Source organism: Pongo pygmaeus, chromosome 8 (genome assembly GCF_028885625.2).
Source record: "Pongo pygmaeus isolate AG05252 chromosome 8, NHGRI_mPonPyg2-v2.0_pri, whole genome shotgun sequence".
NCBI lineage: Eukaryota > Metazoa > Chordata > Mammalia > Primates > Hominidae > Pongo > Pongo pygmaeus.
In genome coordinates, this window is record NC_072381.2 from 67,826,174 (window position 1) to 67,841,756 (window position 15,583).

General features: G+C 36.4%; 1 protein-coding gene and 1 pseudogene across 4 annotated transcripts in view; both read right to left on the reverse strand.

Moving 5' to 3' along the window:
• Positions 1-15,583, reverse strand: part of ADK (adenosine kinase) — a 570,201-nt gene that overhangs the window by 176,470 nt on the left and 378,148 nt on the right. The gene's annotated exons all lie outside the window — the stretch shown is intronic.
• LOC129045229 (large ribosomal subunit protein bL35m-like) lies at positions 1,556-15,560 on the reverse strand (annotated as a pseudogene).

The window sequence follows — 15,583 nt, forward strand, 5'->3', positions numbered from 1 at the left end:
TGCTAATTTGTGCTAAAAGAAATTTAGAAATGTGAGCCAGAAACTAATGAGATTATTTATAGAGGGTAGGTAGGAAGAAACAGGGTAGGAATAGAGAGAGAATGGGGAATGAGGAAGATGAGGGATAAGGGAGGAGCGACACTACTGAGTAAACCTTTTCATATAGTTCTGATGTTAAGAACCATATAAATGTTTCACATATTTAAAAAAAATTAAAATACTTGAAGGGGAAAGGAACTAACTTTAAAAGCCTGTGTTTTGACAATATACACAAAAGGCTAAAGACAAAAAGAATTGTACACAGATATTGAGCTCTACTTAGTAAATTTGTTTTTCACAGCATATTAGTTATTATTGTGTAACGAATTGCTCCAAAACTTAGTGACTTAAAATAACAAACACTTATTATCTCCATAGTTTCCGTGGATAAGGAATCCAGGCATGGCTTAGCTGAGTGCCTCTGACTCAAGATTTCACAAGACTGAAATTGAGATGTAAACCAGGGCTGCAGTCATCTCATGTTTGAGGGAGCATTTGCTTCCAAGGTCACCATGTGACCTCCTGGGCTCAAGCGATCGATCCTCTTACCTCAGCCTCCCAAGTAGCTGGGACTACAGGTGCATGCCACTATGCCCAGCTGATTTTTATATTTTTAGTACAGATAGGGTTACACCATGTTGCCCAGGCTGGTCTTGAACTCCTAAGCCCAAGCGATCTGTCCTCCTTGGCTCCCCAGAGTGCTGGGATTACAGGCGAAAGCCACTATGCCTGGCCAGAAATAGTAACTTTGAAGTGAATAAACTGGGCCAACATTTTCTTAACCATGTGATCAAAGTTAGTATTACCAGTAATGAAACATACTAAAATCTTAATATAATGCATGAAAAAAGACACAATAGCATTTCTGTGTTGTGTTTTTTTTTTTTTGGGGGGGTGGGGTGGGGGTTCTCGCTCTGTAACCCAGGCTGGAGTCCAGGGTGGCAATCATGGCTCACTGCAGCCTCAAACTCCTGGGCTCAAGCAATCCTCCTACCTCAGCCTCCCAAGTAGTTGGGACTACAGGAATGTGCCATCATGCCTGGTGAATTTTACTTTTTGTAGAGACAGTATCTTGCTATGTTGCCCAGGCTGTTTCTATGGTATTCCTATAAAAAATGTATTAATCATGAGGAAACTCCACACTGAAGGGCATTCTACAAAAAACCAGTCAGGACTCTTCAAAATTGTCATGGTCATAAAGACAAACAAAGACTGAAGAACCGTTCTAGATTAAAGAGACTAAGGAAATGTGGTAACTAAATGCAATGTGAGCATCCTGGACTGGATCTGGATCAGTCAAAAAGGATATTAGGATTTTTCCAAATGTAAACATTCTATATAGCCATATTAAAATTACCAAAACTAAAAAAATTAATGTTAAGCTGGGTGTGGTGACTCATGCCTGTATCCCAGCACTTTGCGAGGCCAAGGCAGGCGAATCACCTGAGGTCAGGAGTTCGAGACCAGCATGGCCAACATGGTGAAACCCCGTCTCTACTAGTAATACAAAAATTAGCCAGGCATGGTGGCAGGCACTTGTAACCCCAGCTACTCAGGAGGCTGAGGCAGCAGAATCGCTTGAGCCCGGGAGGTGGAGGTTGCAGTGAGCCGAGATCATGCCACTGCACTACAGTCTGGGCGACAGAGCAAGACTCCATATCAAAATAAATAAATAAATAATAAAATAAAAATTAATGTTGATAAAATACCATTGACTAATCAATGGCACCTATTTAAATTTTGCTAATTTTTTCCCTCATGTCAGAATTTTGGCTTCTTGGCTCCTATTTTCTCTGTGAAAAACTCAAGAGCTAGGATAAAAGACAGGTTTTCTAAATTTAGGTCTAGCACTTTTTCTACTGTGATATAAATTTACAGTTTTTATTTATAAGGATAAGTCAATATCATTAACTGATTTTTAATAAACAATAATTTTTGGCTGGGTGAGGTGTCTCACGCCTGTAACCCCAGCACATGGGAGGCCGAGGCAGGTGGATCACTTGAGGCCTGGAGTTCAAGATCAGCCTGGCCAACATGGCAAAACCCCATCTCTACCAAAAATACACACATTAGCTGAGTGTGATGGCTCATTCCTGTAATCCCAGCTACGTGGAAAGCTGAGACTTGAGAATCGCTTGAACCTGGGAGGTGAAGTTTGCAGTGAGCCGAGATTGCATCACTGCACTCCAGCCTGGGTGACAGAGTGAGACCTTGTCTCAAAGAAAAAAAAAAAAAAAATTAAAGGCATTAAATAAGAACATTAAATATATATTTAATATTTTTCATTATTTTTATATTATGGCATGCTATACAAATAATACCAAAATAATCCCTTACAAATTTATAGTACAGTAACTGAAACAAATAAAGATTAATAGAAATAGTGAATAAAATAGAAAGACATTACTGCATAAAATATGATTATCTCCATAGTAATTCAAACTATTTCAAATTACACAGTCTTTTTCTTTACTTGAGTGTATTTATTTTCTCCTTGCAATTAAAAACATTTAAATGCTCTTCTTAATTTTCTAATAAATTTTTTTTAATTTTTAAAAATCAACACATAATAATTAGATGGCTTTTTACCAGTGATGGATGTTAGGTTGGGGATGATTTAAAAGCATTTCATCTTCAGAGAGGCAATGTAGTTGACGTAAAGAGGGAGATGAAGGAGTAAGAAAGAAAGGAGAGAGCTATGTAGAAAGGAAGGGAGATGCAGAGCATATAGTTAAATAGCCTCTGCATTTTCTGAATCTTTCCCATAGCACATCTTTACAACATGCCACTGACATTAGAAGTCTCCCTTGTGCTACAGTCAATCTCACTTTTTTCAGATGAGTAAATATATCAGAACAACCCTAGGGAGAAAGTTAAATCTAGGAGCTGAGCAGCAATTTTACGAAGTTACAGTTCTATGTTAACTGAAATTTCATTATCCTCCTCAGAAAATACAACTATGTCAGAATTTCTTCCAAAAAGCACCATAAGTTTTTTTTTTTTTTTTTCTGAAGGGGTTACGTATATCCTCCGATATTTTCTTTCCCAATTCCTTGACGATTTTATAACAACCTTATAAACAACCTTTTGTCTACATAGCTCCTCTTATCGCTTATAGCAGAAAAAGGGGAATAAAGAGATCTATATGCACAGTCTCACAAAGGTGACTTCCACCTCTCTTAGGAAGAAACAGGGCACTTCCGTATACTTTAAAGGGCAGAATTACCATTTTTAGATACAGCACCATTTCCCTCCATTCATGGGGGAAATATTCTGATATGAAGAAAGAAAAGATCATCTCTTTTGTTAGAATATGGATCTAGGTAACAGTCTTGAATTCCTGGAAATACTTGGAAATCACATCCTTTAAAGAATTAGACTTGGCCAGGCTTGGTCGCTCATGCCTGTAATCCCAGAACCTTACGGAGGCCAAGGCGGGAAGACTGCTTGAGGCCAGGAGTTTGAGAACAGCCTGGACAATACAGTGAGACCCTGTCTCTAACTGATAATAAATAAATAAATAAAAGAACTAGACTTGACAAAATTTTTAAAAAATTCAAACAAGAATTCTCTATGTATAGGGACTTGATAGAAAGTTTCTTTTTTCCTCCCAAACATGTGCTCCAGTGCACAGAAAAATAGTTCTAAAAATTAAAATAATACCTTTACAAAGAAAAAAAAAGGCTCTTAACCAAAAGAAGAATATCTGAAAGAAGTTGTATGCATGTATAGCACTATTTGGTGTACATAATTACACATAGATTCACACAGATTTTTTATCTTAAAATAGCAAATGACTTCTATTTTACAGAAGTATAGAAACTGAAAAATAAGATACCTGTATCAAAGTTATTTACAATTTAAAGAATTGATGGTTTCAAATTATTAATTATTAGAAACATTAAAATGGGTTTAAAAGTGTAAACAAAATATCAATAAAGTCTCTTCCCATCCCCATGGCAGTAAAATATATAACAGAAGAAAAAGCCAATGTATCCCATCTGGTTTAGTAAAAAGATGATGATAGTTTACTTATAAAGAGATACAAGCATCATTCAGGCTTAGAGGACATGGATAACAAACCTAAAGACATTTTTATAGTTTCTTTCAAAATGTCCTGATCTATCTAGTAGTCTTTCTGTTTTTGGCACATCCTGTCCAAATACGAGTGAAGCTACTCAACAACAAAAAACAACCACAACAAACTGCAGAATTTTGCTCACTGTTTTGTAATTCGTTTGTTGATAAACTAGATTTTTTAAAAGTTAAATCAATACTCAGTAAAGAAAGTAATTTCCATTTTCTTGGTGTATATTAGAGATTTTTAATATATTGAATCCTCTGTGAGGTTAATAGACAAAATGGCTTTCCCTATAAGAAAATTTGCAATGAGGGAACACTGCCAGCAAAAGGACTGACGAAGCAGAGCAATACATTATCTTTTTTTTTTTTTTTTTTTTTTTTTTTTTTTTTTGTGAGACGGAGTCTCGCTCTATTGCCAGGCTGGAGGGCAGTGGTGCGATCTTGGCTCGCTGCAGCCTCCACCTCCAGGGTTCTCAGGATTCTCCTGCCTCAGCCTCCTGAGCAGCTGGGACTACAGGCGCGTGCCACCACACCCAGCTAATTTTTGTATTTACTAGAGATGGGGTTTCACCATGTTGGCCAGGCTGTTCTGGAACTCCTGACCTCAGGTGATCTGCCCACCTTGGCCTCCCAAAGTGCTGGGATTACAGGCATGAGCCACTGCACCCGGCCTATATTATATTTATAAATTGAAGTCATTTGTGAGATTCAAAATACTAGATATGAGGGGGAGCTTTATCTAAAGCATATCATTCTTATCCCTATGAAAAAATTCAACTGAATTCTTCTGCCCCATTTCAAACTGTTATTTTATTATTGAAACTATCTTAAAGTGCATGGTATGGGTGATTTGACTTTTCACTGTGGAATTAAGTGGTAACTCTTGACAAAGCAGTTATTATCATGAGATAATTGACCGTATTTGAGAGTTAAGCATCCTGAGGCAAAGTTGAGTGTACTTAATCCTGGCAGGTTAATTATCTAGTGATTATGGAGCCTTGAAAGGCATTACTCCTAAGAACCATTTGCAAAATGACATAATTTTTAAAAACTTCTTAATTTAATAAAAATGAAAAACAAGAATAATCAAGTTCTTTAGTCATCTACTGCTAGATAATGACTACAAAGCAGCTTGCATTAAGGGGCATCAATGGATTATAATTACCTTTGTGTAGAATGTCCTTTATTAAGCTGCTTTCCCTGTGAGTATAGCTAACAAATGGTTGTTGCTGAAGGGAAAATTTCAAACTTCGAAGATGTCAGAAACAAATTAAAACTACAATGTAATATTTAAAGAGTTTTTATACTACAGTAATTTTGGAACTACTTTAACAAGGATAACCAATCAATTCAGATGTGTAATTTAAAAGTACAAAATGCAATGTAACAGGTTACCAAAGATTTTAAATTAAAGAAACAGAAATTTGTCACTGTATTTCTGAACCTTGGCTGAAAGTAAACCACACAAATCAAAACCAAAGTGAGATGCCACCTCGTGCCCAGCAGGATGGCTATTATTTTTTAAATGCAAAATAAATGTTGGTGAGGAGGTGGAGAAATTGGAACCCTTGTGTATTGATGGTAGGAATGTAAAATGGTGTACCTGTTGTGGATCCAACAGTTCCACCTCTAGGTATATATCCAAAAGAGTTAAAAGCAGGAACTCAAACAGATACTTGTACATTAACATTCACAGTAGCATTGTTCATAATAATCAAAGGTGGAAACAAATTAAATGTCTATCAACAAAATGAAGCAAAAAAAAAATTTCACACATACAATGAAATATTATTCAGCCTTAAAAAGATGAAATTCCGATAACATGCTATAACATGGATGAAGTTTAAAAAGGTTATGCTAAGTGAAATTAAGTCAGACAACTTTTGTATGATCCTACTTGTATGAGGTACCTAAAATAGGCAAATTCATAAATAGACAGTAAAACAGTTACCAAGGGTGAGGGGGGAGGAGGAAACAGGAAATAGCGAGTTATTGTTTAATGGGTACAGAGCTTCTGCTTGGGTTGATTTAAAAAAAAAAAAGTTCTGGAGAGGAATAGTGGTGATGGCTACACAACATTGCGAATCTACTTAATGCCACTGATTTGTACACTTAAAAATAGTTAAAATGGTCTAAATTTTATATTGTGTATGTTTTTTACCAGAATTTAAAAAAGAAAGTAAATCGTATCATTTAGTAATTATAATTTGGTTATTTCACAAGAATATAGCAATCGTATTACTGTGGATACTTCACTTTTTGTCCCAGCACGTGTCTAACCAAATATTTTCAGAAATTTTTTGGAGAGAAATATCATTTCCCATGGGTTCACTAAACAAAAAAGGAATACTGGGGTCACAAATGGGGAGAATTCAGCTTAAAAGGCACTACAGTTAAGGCTACACTCATAATAAAAAATAAGAACTACCTAAAAGAAATGTCAGGCATTATTTTAGATTTCAAAAGAGGAACTTCATTAATTTATAATAAAATCTAACAGTATTAATCTTAGAATGTGGGAAAAAAATGGATCATCAGTTTTATAACATGTTTAAGCTATAAGAAAAAATTTAAAAGATTATCTAGTATTTCTATGCAAATCCCCTCAATTTACAGATGAGGAAACGGAATAGTAGTTGATGAATAAATCAGAGTGATGATTAAATTAAGGGAACAAAAAATAGCTTTCATAATCTAAACATTTTATTTTAATATATAAAGATACATCATTTGCTAATATTTAAAGTAGGGTCAGCTGGGTGCGGTGGCTCACACCTGTAATCTCAGCACTTTGGGAGGCAGAGACAGGCAGTTCAAAATCACTTGAGGCCAGAAGTTCAAAATCAGCCTGGCCAACATGGCAAAACCCCATCTCTACTAAAAATACAAAAATTAGGCAGGCATTTCAAAATCACTTGAGGCCAGGAGTTCAAAATCAGCCTGGCCAACATGGCAAAACCCCATCCCTACTAAAAATACAAAAATTAGCCAGGCATGGTTGTGCACGCCTGTAGTCTCAGCTACTCGGGAGGCTGAGGCATGAGAATTGCTTGAACCTGGGAAGTGGAGGTTGCAGTGAGCTGTGATGGTGCCACTGCACTCCAGCCTAGGCAATGAGAGCAAGACTCTGCCTCAAAAAAAAAAAAAAAAATAGGGTCAAAACCTTTGAGCATGCCTACAGACTGACAATCTAGAGTTTTTCTTGTAGAACCACATCTAGAATTCATAGTTTATGAATTCTCATTTTACTTTCTTAAAAATTTTATTTTTAGACAGGGTCTTACTCTGTTACCCAGACCAGAGTGCAGTTGCATGATCGCGGCTCACTGCAGCCTCAACCTCCCAGGTGCAAGCGATCCTCCCACCTTAGCCTCCTGAGTAGCTGGGAATACAGGTGTGTGCCACTACGCCTGGCTAATTTTAAAAAAATAATTGGAGAGATGGGGTCCAACTATGTTGCCCAGGCTGGTTTCGGACACCTCTGCTCAAGCAATCCTCCCACTTCAACCTCCCAAAGTGCTAGGATTACAGGTGTGAGCTGTGGTGCCCGGCCTAGTTTCAACTTCTTTAAAACAGAGAGAAAACATAAAAACACCTATGAAGCACTCCTGAATACAGATGTTTATAGCTTTTTACTGCCTTTAATCTTTTACACTTTTCATGCCCACATCCAATTCAATAGCAACATTAAAAATAACTCATATGTATTTAGTTTTGGAACCAACCTTAACTCATTAAACTAATTCTCATTCTACTTGCATTCATATTTCATCAGAATATATAATGTTGAATAATTAAATAATGAACACAAATTTCACAAAGTTTGGGAAAAACATAATTAACTTTTTGTAAGCAAATAACTTTGTTGGAACAAAAGTAAGGTGGTATAGCAGAGAGCAGCCCAATAGCTGTGAGTTTTCCCTCAGGCACTTGGCACTATTCATTATGTTTTAACAGGGATGAATGAAGAGTGTGAGTTATCAAAGCAAGTTAAAGTGAAGTGAAACTTAATAGATAACATGATCAACACTCCTAAAACTACTACCAACATTACCTAACAAAAATTGAGAATATATTCCATGAGCCAAGCTGAAACTTTACATGCATTAGAAAAACACATGGAATTGCCTTGTAGATTAAATGACGGTTTTTGTGAATACCCTTTTTAACTTTAAAGCATTATTTAATGGTAGGTTATGATAATTTTTAGTTGTCATGATTAGAACCCAGGACTATCAAAACACTCTTCCTCTGGCTTGACATTGCTACTTAAATATAAGGGGATCTTCTATGGAAATAACAGAAGTTTAATATATGGTGATCAAAAAATAAAAAATTGGCACTTCCTCATTTTAGCAGTGTATTTTTGGAACTTAATGGCTCTAGAATAATATTTCCTACTTTTAAACGTATAAATGGAATCATAAAGTATATATTCATTTTAATAGCTTTACTGAGGTATAACTGACATACAATTATCTGCACAAATTAAAAGTGTATAATTAGATAAAATTTGACATATGTATTAAGTACTGCAACCGCAACCTCAATGGGAACACATCTATTACTCCTAAAAGTTTCCTCATGCCCGTTTGTGATCACTGCCTCATAGCATAACCCTGTCCCCAGACAACAATGGATCTGCCATCACTATAAATTTGTTAGCATCTTCTAGAATACAAATAGAATCATATAGAATGTACTTTATAGTATCTTACACTCAGCATAGGTATTCTAAAATTCTTCTATGCTGTTGGTTCATTTCTTACCAATAGTACAATCCTTTTATAGTTGAGTAGTATTCTATTCTGTGGAAATATCACAATTTGTTTATCCAGTTACTAGTTGTGGATGTTTGGTTTGTTTTCCAGACTTTGGCCATTACAAATAAAGCTGCTATAAACATCTGTGTATGTCTTTACATGGACAGATGCTTTCATCTGTCCTGGGTGAATACCTAGGAGTGGGATAGCTAGGTCATTTGGAGGATGTATATTTAACTTTGTAAGAAACAAGAACACCATTCTCCAAAGTAGTTGTACCATTTTACATTCTAGCTGCTCCATATATCCTTACCAATATTTGGTATGGTCACACTTTTAGACATTCTAATAGCTGTGCAGTTGTTTGTTATGTGGGTTGAAGTTTGCATTTTTGGATATGGATATTTAATTGCTCCAGAACGACTTGTCAAAAAGACTATTTTCTTCCTCCATGAAAAAGCCTCTGAAACATTGTTGAAAAATAAATTTAGGTCTATTTCTGGACTTTCCCTTCTGTTCCACTGACTATTTGTCTATCATTACACCAATGCCACATTGTCTGGATTACTGTAGCTTTGTAATAAGTCTTCAAATCATGTAAAGGTCCTCTGATTTGGTTTTTAAAATCCACGTTGGTTTGGCTACTCTAGTCCAGTGCTTTTCCATATAAATATTAGAATCAACTTGACTTTAAAAAAAAACTTCGGAAATTCTGACTGAATTACACTAAACTATAGATTATTTTGAGTAGAATTTATATTTAACAATACAGAGTCTTCTAATGTATGAACATGATATATCTCCCATTTGGGTCTTCTTAAATTTTTTCAACAATGTTTTGTAGTGTTCAGTGTATACATCTTTGGTCTGGTTTATCCCAAAGTAAATACTTTGTTATACTTTTTGATGGTATTGGAAATCATATTTTTAAATTTCTGGTTGTTTCTTGCTAATATAGAAAAATACATTTGAGATTTAAATTTTTTATTCTGTATGCTACAATCTTGCTACGTCACTTAGTCCTAATAGCTTTTTTTTTTTTTTTTTTTTTTTTTTTTTGAGACGGAGTCTTGCTGTTGCCCAGACTGGAGTGCAGTGGCATGATCTCGGCTCATCGCAACCTCTGCCTCCTGGGTTCTCCTGCCTCAGCCTCCCAGGTTCTCCTGCCTCAGCCTCCCAAGTAGCTGGGATTACAGGCGTGTGCCACCATGCCCAGCTAATTTTTATATTTTTAGTAGAGACGAGGTTTCGCCATGTTGGCCATGCTGGTCTGGAACTCTTGACCTCAAATGATCCACCAGCCTCAGCCTCCCAAAGTGCTGGGATTACAGGCGTGATCCACTATGCCCAGCCAGTTCTCATAGCTTTTTGAAGATGACATCAGATTTTGTATGAAGATGATCATGCTTTTGATAATAGAGACAGTTTCACTTCCTTCTTTCTAAATCTGGATGTTTTTCATGCTTCTACTTCTACTATTCCGAGGGTTTTTTTTTTTTGACACAGTTTCACCCTGTCGCCCAGGCTGGAGTGTGGTGGCATGATCTTGGCTCACTGCAACCTCTGCCTCCCCGGTTCAAGCGATTCTCCTGCCTCAGCCTCCCAAGTAGCTGGAATTACAGGTGCCCGCCACCATGCCCTGCTATTTTGTGTATTATTAGTAGAGATGAGGTTTTGCAATGTTGGCCAGGCTGGTCTCAAACTCCTGACCCTCACCAATCCCTATTGGGATTGCAGGCATGAGCCACCGTGCCCAGCCTCCAAGGGCTTTTAACAGAAATAGATGTCTGGATTTTTCAGAAGCTTTTAGGATAATCATGTGATTTTTCTTTTTAGTCTTAATATATTTAATTACATTGATGGATTTTAAAATGCTAAACCAATTGTACACTCCTAGTCATGATGAATTACTCTTTTAATATATTGTTCGGTTTGATGTGCTAAAATTATTTGAAGAATTTTTACATCTGTGTTTATGAGGGATATTGGTCTGTAGTTTTCTTTTCTTGCAATACTTTGTTTTTGGTATGAAGGTAATGCTGACCTCATGAAATAAGATAGGTATATTTCTCCCTCTTCAATTTTCTGGGACAGTTTGTATACAATTGGTATTACATCTTTCTGAAATCTGTGTTAAAATTCAACACTGCCAAGTGAAGTGGGTCATGCTTGTAATCCCAGCACTTTGGGAGGCTGAGGTGGAAGGACTCGCTTGAGTGCAGGAGGTTGAAACCAGCCTGGGCAACAAAACGAGACCTCCTCTCTACAAAAATTAAAAATTAGCCAGCCGTGGTGGTTTGCACCTGTCGTCCTAGCTGCTCGGGAGGTTGAGGGAGGAGGATCACTTGAACCCAGGAGTTTGAGCTTGCAGTGAGACATGACTGTGCCATTGTACTATAGCCTGGGTGAGAGAGTGAGACCTTGTCTCAAAACAAACAAACAAACAAACAAACAGAAAAGAATTAAACAATGAAGCAATTCAGCCTTTGAGGTTTCTTTGTAGCAGGGTTTTAACTACAAATTCAATTTCTTTAATAATCTAAACAGACTTTTTCTATTTCTTCTTGAGTATGATTTAGTACTTTGTGTCTTTTAACAAATTAGTCCATTTCATAAAGGTTGTCAAATATATTGTAATAATATTGACAGGAGGGACCAGAACATCTAGTCTAGAGCTGATTTTAACCCGCTAATGGGACAAAATTCCTTTTAATGCTCTATTTGAAGCCTCGTGAATTACGAGGTTATCCACTCTGACTAGTAGGATAGGAATGGTTATAGGTCTTCACGTGTGCACTGAGAACTGTCCTCTACAATCTTTTTAGGTGGTTCTTTCCCTGGTCTTCCTTAATTTCCTCACAAAAATGCACTGATTCATACTCAGCTGAAGACTTGGTGGGATTCTGCAAATGTCCTGTGTTCTCTCTCTATTCAGCTATTTCTTCTCTGGTACTTTTAACTTATAAACACTAGCTATCTTAGACTCCTTGAACTTCCAGCTCCAACTCCTCATTAAAAGAGACTGCAAGGCTCTACTTGAGTTACGCTTCTTTTTTCTTTTTGAGACAGTCTCAATCACCCTGGCTGGAGTGCAGTGGTGCAATTTTGGCTCACTGCAACCTCTGCTTCCCAGGTTCAAGTAATTCTCATGCCTCAGCCACCTGAGTAGCTCGGATTACAGGCGCACAACCACCCTGCCAGGCTTTTTTGTATTTTTGTCTTCTACATTCCCATTTTACATTCCCACCAGCAATACACAAGTGTTTCCAATTTCTCCACATCTTCACCAATACTTGTTAATTTCCATTTTTTAAAACAATTGTCATTCTGATGGGTGTGAAGTGGTATCTAATTTTGGTTTTGATTTGCACTTCTTGACTGGTTATGTTGAGCAACTTTTCATGTGTTTATTGGCCATCTGCATATCTTCTTCAAATAAATGTTTATTAAATTCCTTTGATCATTACTGAATTATGTTGTTAGTTTGCTTATTGTTGAGTTGTTACTGTGTTAAATATTCTGAATATGAATCCTTTACCAGATATACGATTTGCAAATATTAACTCCCATTCCACTAGTTGTCTTTTCACATTCTTGATAATGTCCTTCGATGCACAAAAATTGTTAATTTTGATGATGTCTAATTTATCTATTTTTTCCATTTGTTGCTTGTACTTTGGAGTCTTTTTTTTTTTTTAAGTGAAGATTGTTTTGATATCATCAGCATCTGCTGCAAACTTAAACCACTTTTGGGACTATTCTTTTCTCTTTTGTCTCTACCAAACTTTTAGCATCATTCCGTGATTCTAAATACATTTTCCACCTTCTTTTTACATGTCTTTTACAAATTTGAGCTTTTTTTTTTTTAAGTTTTAAAACTTTTATAAGTTCAATGTTGTCACTGTATGTTTACATATTCATTGGTACAATTTACATCGAGATTTTTACTTATCCATTTTTGCAAAGATATGTACACAAAGATACACATTCAATAAATGAGAAACAAGTGAAACTTCTGATCTATACTTTCAGGTTTGTTCGATCATGATACTTCTGATAAGGATCATGGACATACCAGTTTCACCTCTTCCAGAAGGACGTCGTCATTTTATCTTAAGAGTTTACTCTGGGTTTTATTGCAGAATACAAATTCCCTCAATCGCTTTTCTCTTGCAGGTGCCTTTTTCCATAATTTTTTCTTATAACCAGCCCTTCTCATCCAAAGGCCACAATGAAGTCAAAGAAAACTATAGATGACAGCTTTCACAATCTTTCTCTTGCCTTTTCGTGTACTGACGTATGTTAGAGATCTGACTGGCAGCTTCAAGGCACTTGGAAGCAAGAGGGCCACTCTATTAAGGATCGCTGAAGTATGCCCACATGTCAGGTTTCTCTCAGATGTGGTAAGTCTGGGAGTGGAGGAAATAACTGGTGTCTGAATATGACTAAAACGTCCAGTGGACAATGCAGAAATAAGAGAGGCATTTTTGACACAGTTTCGGTAGGCTGAAGATGCCAAAATATTCAGAGGCCATAAGATTCCTGAAGCTGCTCTCACTGCACCGGCAAAGGCAGAGGCAGCTATCTTGTCGTCCTCCAAATTTGAGCTCTTATTAAAGAGTTTTCTGCTTGCTCTGCTATGTTTTTTAAAAAGGTCCCTCCACATTCTCTCCTTAATTAAGATCATTTGTGACTATAAAGTCCGAATAGCATTTTTTATGGCATTCAATCTCCCTACGCTTTCTTTACTTCCAAAGTCCCATTCTTTGCAATCATATTTATGTTTTTTTGTTTTCTTTTTTTTTTTAGACGGAGTCCAGGCTGGAGTGCGGTCGCGCGATCTCGGCTCACTGCAAGCTCCGCCTCCCGGGTTCACGCCATTCTCCTGTCTCAGTCTCCCGAGTAGCTGGGACTACAGGCACTCGCCACCACGCCTGGCTAATTTTTTGTATTTTAAGTAGAGACAGGCTTTCACCGTGTTAGCCAGGATGGTCTCAATCGCCTGACCTCGTGATCCGTCCGCCTCTGCCTCCCAAAGTGCTGGGATTACAGGCGTGAGCCACCGCGCCCGGCCTCTTTGGAATCATATTTATCTTTTTTAAAAGTTTTAAGATTTGTCTCTTAAACTCTAGAGAACTTATTTAAGTGCTGCCAGTCTGATCTTTCTTGACTACTTAGAACTCTGAGACCAAGTGTTAACTTCTCCCAATGATTCTCAAGAGTACTGAGACCAATGCTTTAATGTTATTCAAAGGGCTTGAATAGCACTTTTCCCATTTACTTCTTTTACCCTTTAGAAAATAAAACTGTTAATAAGGAAAAACTAAATGGTAGATCTTAGTCAAATTAGGCTTCTAGCAGTGCTTATATGGCACTTGGCTATTACCACTATTTCTTGCCAGTATCTCAATTTGTGAATTATCAAGAATATAGCATTTCTTTCCAATGTCACCATTTATAACCAATGTAACCATCACCTTTGCAGATACACTATCATATTATTTGTATGGGTCATCCTTTATTCTTTACCCAGGTGATCTCATAAACTTCCAGGTCAATTTTTATGTTATTCTAGGCAGACGGCAGTTATTAGATATAAAATTAATGAATATATTCAAACTATGTTAGAAGTATGGAATTAGAATCAGAATGAACTTCTGGGATGATTAATATAATACCTTCATTGTATACATTAAACCATCAAGTGACATGGCCAAGTCACAGGAAGATACACTGAAGGTTTTTTGCTCTTTCATGGATTTTTAAAGAGGCATAAACAGTAAATAAGAGGTATAAACAGTAAATAAGCAATCAAAGTAAATAAGCATTTAAGTAAATAAGCATTTCCATAATTTAGAATGGAAGAAAATACATTCTTGGTAGAAAGAAAAAACTGTAATTGTTGAGATGAAATTCCATTTTATCACCTTCAACTATAACAAACAATATTTTTAAATGATATTATTAATAAAGAAATATAAATGTAATATATCAAAATTTACTCATAATTTATTAAACAAATATCAAATGGACTTAGACTCTGAAGAGACTTAAAAAAGTGATGAATGTGCTTTTTATCCTGATTGTGGTCATAGTAACAGGACAGGTATCCGTCTGTAAAAACTCACAGAAATTACAGTAAAAAGGATGACTCTTACTATAAGTAAATTAAACTTCAAACACCTAAACTTTAAAAAATAAATGTTGGGCCGGGCACAGTGGCTCATACCTGTAATCCTAGCACTTTGGGAGGCTGAGGCAATCAGATCACCTGAGGTCAGGAGTTCGTGACCAGCCTGGCCAACATGGTGAAACCCTGTCTCTACTAAAAATACAAAAATTAGCTGGGCATGGTGGCATGTGCCTATAACCCCAGCTACTTAGGAGGCTGAGGCAGAACTGCTTGAACCCGGGAAGGAGAGGTTGCAGTGAGCCAAGATCATGCCATTACACTCCAGCCTGGATGAAAAGAGGGAAACTCCACCTCAAAAAAATAAAAATATAAAAATAAATAAATAAATAAATGCTTCACTAAGAAAGAAGTTAGTATATACTGAAGGAAATATTGAAAATACTGAGAGCAGTTGACATTGAGGCATTTTTGTTGCACAATTCTCAAGGATATTTACACAAAAATTTAGGATTTAATTTATATATTTCTAAACATATATACACACATCAGAAATAAACAAACAAAA